At 39.5% G+C, this 7401-nt stretch overlaps 1 non-coding gene across 1 annotated transcript; it reads right to left on the bottom strand.

Moving 5' to 3' along the window:
* Window positions 1–7295: 7295 nt before the first annotated feature.
* Window positions 7296–7401, bottom strand: LOC141625570 (small nucleolar RNA R71). The gene has a single exon (XR_012535342.1). It is a non-coding gene; the product is annotated as a small nucleolar RNA R71 (small nucleolar RNA).

Below are 7401 nucleotides of genomic sequence, written 5' to 3'. Positions count from 1 at the left end.
GAAATTTTGCAAATGGATGTGAAAACCGCCTTCTTAAACGGTTATTTGGAGGAAGAGTTGTACATGGTGCAACCCGAAGGTTTCATAGATCCTGAGCATCCTAAGAAAGTATGCAAGCTTAAGCGTTCCATTTATGGACTTAAGCAAGCTTCTAGGAGTTGGAATCATCGTTTCAACCAAGTGATAAAAGAGTATGGCTTCACTCGATCGGTCGAGGAACCATGCTTATATATCAAGTCGAGTGGGAGCAAGATTGTATTCTTGATATTGTATGTCGATGACATAATCTTGATTGGGAATGACATTCCTCTCCTATCTTCGGTTAAAGAATGGTTGAAGAACCATTTCCAGATGAAAGATCAGGGTGAGGCACAACGCATTTTGGGAATTCGTATCTACCGAGATAGATCACGACGGACATTATAACTTAGTCAGGAGTCTTATTTGGATAAGGTTCTTGAGAGGTTCAGCATGACCAACTCCAAGAAGGGGAACCTTCCTATGACGACTGGGATGCAGTTGAGCAAGTCTCAGTCACCCACGACGCCTGAAGGGATAGATCGCATGAGTCGTGTTCCTTATGCATCTACAATAGGATCGATCATGTATGCCATGATATGCACACGTCCAAACGTGGCATGTGCATTGAGTATGACGAGTCGGTACCAAAAGACTCCAGGTGAAACACACTGGATAGCAGTCAAAAATATACTCAAGTACCTACGGAGGACTAAGGATTGGGTATTGACTTATGGAGGCGATACTAAGCTATGCGCAACAGGTTACGCAGATGCTAGCTTCCAAACGGATCGAGATGATTCAAAATCTCAGTCCGGGTTCGTCTTCACTCTTAATGGTGCTGCGGTCAGCTGGAAGAGTTCCAAATAGAGTGTTGTAGCAGATTCTACTACTGAATCCGAGTACTATGCCGCTTCGGAGGCAACAAAGGAAGCGATATGGATGCGTCAATTCTTACAAGGGCTTTCGGTAGTTCCTAGTTCGAATGACCCGATCACCATCTATTGTGACAATAGAGGTGCCATCTTCCAGGCTAAGGAGCCAAAGTCTAGCAACAAATCTAGACATGTACTTCGGAAAGCTCACCTGATCCGTGATTACGTGGAGCAAGAAGAGATAGTGATTGACAATATTGCGACGGATGATAACATCGCGGATCCTCTCACCAAATCGTTGAATTATGATAAGCATGTAGGGAATGTTAATTCCATGGGAATTAAACATGTTCCTGAGTTGTAGTACTTGATTATGGATTTGATACATTATCTTTTTCATATACTATTTATAACTTCATCGTTTTATATATAATATTTTGTTTTTCATGTGGATTGTCGACAACATTGAACGCCACAAAGTGAATCAATTACATTATATTTGTTTTGGTCCGTAATCGCCAATGTGAGCTGATAACTCCGGCTATTATATTTTGCAGTCGATTGATGGTGGGTTTAACGAGCCATAAGTCAAACGGTTGACTGATCGATCACAGATGCGAGATTATGACGATACCTCGTAGGACAACTTTTTGTGACAACGTAATGGAGTCCTAAATGTTTAAAACATTCGGTGCCAGGTCGTGGATAGGATATCCATTGTGTTCCTAGAGTCGATTCTTTTGACTATCGACTTTCTCTTGAGATTAAGGCAGTTTTTGGGTGACTTTGGTTTCTTTCTCATGGTCTGCCGTAACTGGAGGCTAAGTAGATTTTTTCTGGGTCATTTCATACTGTGCTTACATCTGCAGGATTCGAGTTGAGGAAAATATCCAACCCTTATCAGGTATAGTTATTTCTCAGGGCCACTCGAGGAGTTGTAACTGAAATGCATAGCCATGCTCGAATGTTGATTCGTTTATCAGTTAAGTTACTCTCTAGTCGGGGAAACCACTCTTGATATTGATCCCTTGTAAAATACGACCTTTGTGAATTCAGATTTGCAAATTGTTTTACATTGAGTGGGAGAAATTTTAGGATATGAGAATCGGTTATCGCACATACACTTGTGAGGACAAGTGGGAGTTTGTTGGAGCTTGTGTCCTCCACAAATTAGTGTGATAACATTTGTAAATCTCTTACAGGTTCACAAGGGTATACTTCGTATATTTAATCAGTTTATTAACGTTTACCTAATAACGGTTGGCTTGCTAGAAAGTTTGACGTTATTATCATACAGATGGCAGTGATCAACTGGTCCCTAAAGGTCACACCTATAGGATGTGTTTGAGAAATGTGGTTATATAAATATAATCATATTGATGCCCAAAATGACTAAAAAGTTAGTCAATGTGTTGATGAGATAATTATTTAATGAAAATTAAATAATATTAGTTGAGACGAATTAACTGTCAATTCGTAAATTAAATATAATAAGTTATTTTTAATTAAATATATGTAATGTTAGCTTGGACGAATTAATCTGTTAATTCGTAATTAAATATAATCAGTTATATTTAATATCAACAAGATGAGTGTGTCATAGTGGTAATAGTGAGGGTACACATACCAAGAGGTCATGGGTTCGATCCTCACTAGATGACAATTCAACACATTTTATATATTCTTGGAAAGACCAAAAATAAGGAGAATATACTCCTTATTTCGGTCAGTTAGGCCGAAATTAGGAAAGATTTATTCTTTCCTAATTGACTCCATAATTCGGTCAGTATAAGAAAGAAAGGGAGAGAATGATTCTACCCTAATTCTTTTTCTTGACCTAGCCTCCTCTCTCATAAGAAAAAAAAACACAAAACAACTAAATTTTACAGAAAATTTTAGATCGATTCTAGCACAATCAATAGGGCATATCTCATATCGTCTTGGGTGCAACTGATAGGCGAATATCAATTTTGATATTGTTCTTAGGCCAATTTTGCTAGGAGCGAAGGTTAATTCTGAATCATTTATACTTTGTTTATGTATTTTGTTTATGACTATTGATCTTCACTGTTAAATTCGTTATAATCCTTCAATATAAAGGGATGTATACAGATTATTTCCCACAATTAATCCATGCCAAAAGCCTCTCCTTAGCACTACAAGGGATTCCCCTACATCCTAGTAAGGAACTACTCACACATGCTCATGGTGACATAAGCAAAAGGTGAAGAATTTAGCATAAAACAAGGAAGGGAAAACATGTTTGCAAATTCTATTAACTAAACAATTCAATATGTAAACAAATGAAAGATGAACAACAATAAATAAGAGATTATACCAATAATGAAGACAAAATTGCAACCTTTGATTAAATAGAAGAATAATCTTTACCAATCTCCAATTAACAACCCAATAGTAAATGTAAACAATTGAATAATACTAATTTTAAGCTAATATAAGGAGTAATTAATAATTGATTAAGGAAAGATTAAGGTTTTGATTAAGGGTTTGCATAAGATTAAGCAAATAATTCAAGATCTAGGGTATGTTGTACAAATGATTAAGGGCGGGGTATTTATACTATCCCATTGGATTAAACATAAGGAGGAAATGAATCCCAATCTCGCGAGTTTGGTCTCTGTGCCGGTCAACCGGTTGCCGGCCTCCCTGCCGGCAGCGAATTCTTTCTTCAAAATGTGATGGAATTGGCTTGGGCGTGTTCCCCTGCCGGTGGACCGGCTGCCGGCAGAGAACACCTCTTGCTGAGTTTCTAACTTCAATTCTTCACCTTGATGATGCGTGTGCCGGTGGACCTGCTGCCGGGGTGCCAACCGGCACCGAACTATTTCTCCTTTTTATTCTTCAATTCTCTCCGAAATTGTTTAAGACATGGGAGGGGATTCCCTACCGGTGGGCCGGCTGCCGGCCTACCAGTAGAGAACTCTTCTTCAGAATTTCCTCCTCCTTTTCACCAGGTCGTGTTCCCTGCCGGTGAGTCGGCTGCCGGCCTACCGGCAGAGAACACTTCTTCAATATTTCAACCTTCTTTTCCTTATGCTTACTCATCAAACCACCTCATTTTCCCCGATTTCTCTATAACCACCTCAAATCCTGCAAAAGGGGCACAAAATCATAGACGCAAATATCGGGTACAAAATGCAATATAAGACGTACAAAACCGACTCGATAGGAGTCGAAATACATGAAAGTAGAAGGGAAATTCGGTGCAAATGAATTATATCTCAGGATGGTGAGCAGTTCTTGAGGAGGTATGAGATGGACGCGCAGGGGATAGCTGGGATTGAGTCACCACGTGTCACTAGAGTCTTTCGCTGTGTCGTTGATGAACTTATACTTCTTTTTAGTTGGTTTGTTATTTTGGGAACATATGTATTTCATTTTACAGTTTGGGATTTTGTTACGTAATCACTTAAACTTATTTATCTAAAGTATGTTTTTTTATGGTCAATTTGATATACATTGCCTCGGGCAACTTAGATGGTAGTACTTCCATGCATTAGGTGGTCTTGGTAAGGTACCTTAGTGTATGGGGGTGTTACACTCCTACCCGGGTTCATTTTAGTTTGACTCTCTAGGTTCATTAAATTCATTTGTTACAGGTTCCAAAATCGTCGCTCTGATACCACTTTATAATACCAACATACACCAAGGTGTCTTACCAAGACCACCTAATGCATGAGAGTGCTACCACCTCGGTTACCCGAGGTAGAGTATATCAAATAGACCATAAAAGAACGTACTTTAATTAAATAGTTTAAGTGATTACATGCCAAACCAAACTGATAACATACGTTACAAGTTTCCAAACCAAAATCTATCTAAAGTAAATAAAAGTATCTCGACACGACAGCGGAAGATTACTAGCTAACTCGTGGTGACTCATCCCCAGCTAACCCTCGCGCATCCAAGTCACACATGCTCAATAACTGCTCACCAGCCCCGAATGGATCACCACAGTTTTTAAAACAATTAAACGTGGTCAGTTACTGCATACACAATATAAGATAATACAACAACAATACACAGACACAATTCTCCAGCACCGTCACATCACCAATCATCTGACTAGCCTGAAGATCTAGCCCTGCTAGATTACAAGTCGCAACCAGTAATCCACTCCGCTATTGGGGGACCGCAGCCATTCCCTCCTAAGCCCCGCTCATCTTTACCGAGCGAAAAACCATGTTCCTTAATGTCCACATCCCATCTTGTGGCAGGTTCCACAAAGGGCAAATCAAGGGCTTGAAGCCACTCCCGCAAGTGACTCCACTGCGCCGAGGGCGCACTGATACGTGCAATTTATATAGACTTTTTAGCCTTTTATTGCAAGCATTTATATGCTATTTGTATCGCTTTATATTGGAAAATGCCCCAAATTGGCTACTTTGGTTTGTTTTGTCTTAATTGCAGAAGTGGACCCAAAAGTAGTGGAATCGCATCTTATTCGTACCATTTAGCATGCATTGTAAGGAGATGGAGATTTGGAGCGGAAGTCGTACCTCGGGATGCGCGAAGGAAAGTCTTATGAAGCTTACCAGACGAGTTGAAGGCTGATCTCAGTGGAAAGTACTCGATCGAGATGTTCTGGAGTCCGATCGAGTGTTTTGGCAGTTGCGAGAAATCGATCCAGTGATTTATATGGTCGATCGAAATATGCTTTTATGGGAATACTCGATCGAGAGCCTAAAGTGTTCGATCGAGAAGTTTTGCTGAAGAAGTCCTCAATTGAGTGGTCTGAGAGTACTCGATCGAGTGATTAGCTAGATTACACGGGTTTTATTAATCCGTGATAGGTTTATTTATGTTAATTTTCACTCTTCTATATAAGGGAGTCGTGATTAGGTCATAACTATCTTTTCAGACTCTTAATTACGTTTTATCAAACACTACTTTACTCTAATTACTGCTGAACTTTTCTCTGCCTCTTTTCTCTTTAGATTCGAAATCTGTAATCTTTCCTATCTCTTTAATCTTAATTCCTGTTTGCTCTCATTAATTGCTCTTTTATTAGTTTATGCCCTATTATCATTCCGTTATTATGTCTTTTGTTAGTATGCTTATTGTTATTATTGTAGACTGCACTAAAAACATGAGTAGCTAATCTCCTTATGTTAGGATTAGGGGATCCATGGTAGTGATGAGACGATGTAGTAAATAGACTAGGTAATTTACTAGTGAGAATATGTCACCATAGAAATATAACTGTAACAAATTTAGTTGAGTGCATGCTTCTAAATAACATTAATTCGGTTAACTTTGGTCCTAGATCGGAAGATTGGAATAAACAGGCCTGCTATGAAAAGTAGACTACCCTAATGAGGACGGAAGTTTAGTTAGTGGAAATCTAGGGTGGATAGCGGACCGGAAGGACCTTTCCTTTGCCCTTCTCATAGTAGATTGTCTAGGCTATTTACGACTGAGTCAATAACCTGCAATGGTGAACCGAAATCCTAAGATACTTATTTTATCTGATCAACTATCTACTATTTTCTTGCTTTATTGCTCTTGCTTTATTTCTCTCGCCCTTTAATCTTTAGTAGTTTTAGAAACCAAATTCAAAACACCCCATTTGTGACTTAGATAGACGGACTTACAGATAGATACCCTGCCTCCCTGTGGAGATCGACCCTACTTATCACTACCTTTTGTTAGTTATATTTAGGTATTTTTTTTTTGGTACCAAATTTTGGCGCCGTTGCCGAGGAGGCAATAGCCTGTCTGTCTGTTTTTGTTTCGTTTATTTCTTTTGGTCTCAGGGAATTTTTATTCCTTGAGACAGTTCTCAATTATTTCCTTCAGTGTTGTGTATCCCCAGGTCAAAAAGGTCAGAATTATTTCCTGCTGATCCTGAGCCAGAGAGATCTTTTCGGCATAGAATAAGATTGCAGAGGAAGATTCAAAAGGAAGTCTTGAGTAGTTTTGAACCCGAGCTACAACATTTTCTGTTTGCAGAAGATCCGTCTTATGAAGAAGACAACTCTATTTCTGCTATAAAGCCAGTGAAGATGCCTAATATTGCGAGTAAATCAGAGCCCACAGCTGCCTCGATCCCTAAAGGTTTCAGTCTTGCGACCGAGGATGGTAATACTTTTGACATTCGACCGTCCTACATTAATTTAGTCGTACGAAACCTGTACCGAGGCGTGGCGGGTGAAGATCCGCGAAAACATATGGAAGTCTTCACTGACTATTGCTCTACCATTCCCGCCACTAAAGGAGTGACCTAGGATAAGATTAAGGAAGTCTTGTTTCCTTTTTCTCTGACCGACGGAGCCCGTGAATGGCTCACCGATCTTGATCGTACTGCAGCCGGTATTACTGACTGAGAGAGTCTGGCCCTTACTTTTTATAAAAGGTATTTTCCTCCACAAAGAACTAATCAGCTGAGAAGGAAAATTATAAGTTTTAAGCAGACATCTGATGAGAACTTGTATGAAGCTTGGTGCCGTTTCAAAAGGTTGGTGAGGTTTCTTCCTCATCATGGTTT

The sequence above is a fragment of the Silene latifolia genome, chromosome X (genome assembly GCF_048544455.1).
Source record: "Silene latifolia isolate original U9 population chromosome X, ASM4854445v1, whole genome shotgun sequence".
Lineage (NCBI taxonomy): Eukaryota > Viridiplantae > Streptophyta > Magnoliopsida > Caryophyllales > Caryophyllaceae > Silene > Silene latifolia.
Note: the sequence above shows the minus strand (reverse complement) of the source record. Positions and strands in the feature narration are given on the sequence as shown.